Source organism: Colias philodice, chromosome 22 (assembly GCF_061535455.1).
Source record: "Colias philodice isolate Cphi_HAF_F1 chromosome 22, ilColPhil1 Martin Lab GWU primary, whole genome shotgun sequence".
Taxonomy (NCBI): Eukaryota; Metazoa; Arthropoda; class Insecta; order Lepidoptera; family Pieridae; genus Colias; species Colias philodice.
Genome location: NC_143107.1, coordinates 715,125 through 719,402, shown reverse-complemented (window position 1 = coordinate 719,402; position 4,278 = coordinate 715,125). Strand labels below are relative to the sequence as shown.

The 4,278-nt window shown below is 32.5% G+C and overlaps 1 non-coding gene across 1 annotated transcript; it reads left to right on the top strand.

The window, feature by feature from the left end:
• Nucleotides 1-866: 866 nt before the first annotated feature.
• TRNAG-UCC (transfer RNA glycine (anticodon UCC)) lies at nucleotides 867-938 on the top strand. Its single transcript has one exon. It is a non-coding gene; the product is annotated as a tRNA-Gly (tRNA).
• The last annotated feature ends 3,340 nt before the right edge of the window (nucleotides 939-4,278 follow it).

The following is a 4,278-nucleotide window of genomic DNA, read 5'->3' as shown; positions in this document are numbered from 1 at the left end:
CGCTAGGTAAAGCGAACTAAGCGTGTTAGCTTTACGCGGCCCGCGTCGCCCGACCCCCGCCAGTTCCCCTCCGTTTCTCTGCACAAGTACATTCGTCGCACTACTGTAGGAAATAATGGTAATACTGTGGTAGTACTTTATACTGTATATTTGTACCACAGCGAGTAAAGAGTAATGAAGCTATAGAGACAGAATATTATAAATTAATTATGCAGAGTTTTTAACATGACAAATAATTAATTGGACATATTTCAATCTATGTAATGCTTTCATATCGTGGATTCATTAAAAGTCACAATAAATTACGTCGGTGTAAAACATGTTGATTCGGTGAAATTTGAACGTTTTGCAATGTATATATTCAATCAGAATAAATTTTTGTCTTATCAATGTCTGAATTTAGTAAGTACCAACATAATATTATGAAGGTCAAATAAATCAAAACAAACGAAATCAGGACGATGTATTTAATATAATATATAATATATAATATAGTAGCGTATTCTTCAATAGATTAAATAGAGGGAGGAAAAGAGTAGCGCCCAAAAGTTTTACTCTATGTTCCAACTGAAAGAGATCCCTGGTCGTGGCTTCTATTATAATGAGTAAAAAAAAACTGAACATGGTGCAACGAAAATACTTAACAGTCACTCAGAGTTACGTCAATCCTTCGCTTATAATATAGTATACGCAAAAATGGAAGACTTCTACAATGTAGAGCCTTTTTATTTACCTACCTCTGGTTTTCATCACAGTGCTGTTAAATTTTATAATTTAACAATATTATCTTGTATGTACAAGTTAATCAACAATACATTTATAGTAGTGTAGTATATTCACGGGATATTTTGTACCTACAAGTAAATGCGTTGGTGGTGTAATGGTCAGCATAGTTGCCTTCCAAGCAGTTGATCCGGGTTCGATTCCCGGCCAACGCACACTTTTTATATCGTCTCATTTAATAATAAACATAAATTAAGTGAAGTATTGTCTTTACCTCGCAATATACATGATGCATAAAGTCTATGAAACATTTTTATTATTTTTCCCTTTTATATTTTGCCATTAACAAACTAACTATGTAGTTATATAGCACCTCAAACTCTACATTATTTCCGAACACCAAAAAATATTAGTACAATAATAAAAACGTCTACGTCAAAGCTGCTCTATGCACACCCCATTTAAGATGTAAACACATAAGTATAGCACACCCCCTACAGGGGGTTGGTTTCAGTCGCAGCGGCGTACTGCCGCGAACGGACGCGAAACGGCGAAGCCTACGCCATTTTGAAAAAGGTTAAAAAAAATAAAAAACATCCAGCCTGCAGTCAACAATCAATAAAAAATAAAAAATATGTTCTTATGCAGCCAGCCATCATATTCGACCTTTTTGTATTTAATTTACTTTTTTTGAAATTTAGAACTAAAGGTTTAAATATGATTGCTGGCTGGTGGAACAGATACATGAACTATTTTGCAAATATTTCGCTATAAAAGCTTTTTTAATGTGTGTTGTTTCATTTTTTTAAATAGGGGTGTATTTTGTTGGTTCGTCATGCCTTGAAAATCAATTGAGTAAGTATATGCCTATACATAAACAATGAATAAATGAATATGTTACAGTTTTAATTATTCATTATGTTGATATTTTCCCACATTAATTAATAAAAATCATTTCATATTACCTAAGTCAAGCTTTTTAATTTGTATGGAAAAAATATAGAATAATTATTTACTTCTGCATTAGTTAAGTCAGTCCATTTAGGACAATTATTAAAAAAAATCGAAATCAATATCAATAGCCCTCAGATATAAACTCAAAATAGAGCTTGATCAGCATAATAGGTATTAAGTATAAAATAATTTTCCTAAATAAATAAAATAAATAAATATTATAGGACATTATTACACAAATCGACCTAGTCCCACAGTAAGCTCAATTAAGGCTTGTGTTGTGGGTACTAGGCGACGATAAATATAATATTTAATAAATACATATATATAGATAATAACACCCAGACCCAAGAACAAATAATTGAGTTCATCACTAAATAAATCCTTTATATGTATCATATACTCTTCTATCTTTATATGTATATCGAAACATGAGCTTTTCAGTACTGTAAAACATATGAACGAAAAAAAAATCTTAATACTTAAATACAATTTTGGGCCAAAGCTTATTTCCAAAAAGCTCGAATATAATATAATACGTTATTTTAATACATTAGGGTTGTGTTTATGTGTTATTTTAATATGATTATCTGTACACCATCTACCCTAATAAGATGAGGGTTTGCTGTCTTCAAAGCTTGTAAAATTAATTCAAAAGGTCCCAAAAATAACTCTACAGATTTTAATATTTATTTTAACAGCAGAAAGCTTCGCTATTCCGGTGTGAAATAGGCTATATTTTCTTTAATTTAAGGATAGACCTAATCGTAGCCTGGTTAAAAAATCAGTCTTAAAAAAACATTAAAAAACAAACATATTTTTATATTATTTCAGAAGAAAATCCAAATCAGTATTATTTTTTTAATATTTAGTATTTACTAACATTATCTTAATCTTAATTCTTAATACTATTATAAAGGCGAAAGTTTGTAAGGATGTATGGATGTATGGATGTATGGATGTTTGTTACTCTTTCACGTAAAAACTACTGAACCGATTACAATGAAATTTAGCATACATATAGAGGGTAACTTGGATTAACACATAGGATAGGTTTTATCCCGGAAATCCCACGGGAACAGGAACTATGCGGGTTTTCCTTTGAAAACGCGGGCGAAGCCGCGGGCGGAAATCTAGTAGCTTATATAAGTCACGTACTAACATTAATGGTCCGTCATCTAATTGTTTCAAATAAATAAATAAGACATTCATTATAACTTAATTGTGTTTGAACAATGAATAAATGTTTGAATTCGAGTCTGAAGATGGTTTGTAAATACGGGTCCAGACATTACAGAATGTATTTATACCTTTAATAATTGAATTTCGTCTTTCAATTAAGTTGTTTAACAAATGGTAAATTTGGGCTTAGACAACATTAATGTGTGATATCTATACTGATATTATAAAGCTGAAGAGTTTCTTTGTTTGAACGCGCTAATCTCGGGAACTACTGGTCCGATTTGAAAAATTCTTTCGGTGTTAGATAGCCCATTTATCGAGGAAGGTTATAGGCTATATATCATCACGCTACGACCAACAGGAGAGGAGCCACGGGGGTGAAACCGCGCGGAGCAGTACTTATATATACTTTAAGTGTAATATATTCGTTTCCACTTCGGGATAATAGGCTTTTTATGAGGGTTAAAGTCATAAGCATAGTAAAATACTAGCTCGTTCGATCCGCGCGGTTTCACCCCCGTGGCTCTACTCCTGTGGGTCGTAGCATGATGATAATATTATATAGACATCCTCGATAAATGAGCTATCTAACACCGAAAGAATTTTTCAAATCGGACCAGTAGTTCCCGAGATTAGCGCGTTCAAACAAACAAACAAATTCTTCAGCTTTATAATATGTATTAGTATAATAGATTAGCTAAGTTGGCCAAGTGCGAGTTGGTAGATAAAATATTGAGTTTTTTCTTAACTACTTATGTTTTTCTTTGCCAATCTGAGCAATGGCGAACTATGAATGATTGATTTTTAACTATTTTAAAGTGAAACTTTTATTACATCGTCTCAAACTTTTTGGTCTGTGTAGCGCATGTCGCGTGTATAGGTGTAGGTATACCTACTCGGTAGCCGACCGACACGCGATATTTGCTACACAAAGCAGTGTTCGGAACCGTTCGAACAGTTTCACTTTTACCGTGGTTTCATAAAACCACACAACATTTTTTTGCATTTCCACTGTATTGGTATTTTCCGAAGTCTGTGATTACGTCCACGTTCTAAAAAATAAAAACGTATCTATCAACCAACGAGAGTCATATTAAAATTAGCCCAGCCGTTTTAAATATTACCCGGTGGCCGTGACAAACACAAAAACGAAAACGGTAGTATATTTTTCGGTATATTTTTAATAACAATAAATTCTCAAGAAAACATTCGTTCGAAAATCACAGTCATATCAATTCCACTAATACATTAAGATATTCTATTCAACACAATTACGGTCACAATCCATTTAAAACATCATTAATCACGCAATCAGTCAATACATTACTGGAATCAATTAATCAAACAAACAAAAGAACGAACACAAAGCTATAAATATTACCTCAACCGTTCTATTGTTGTTTACTTTTGTTCTCAACG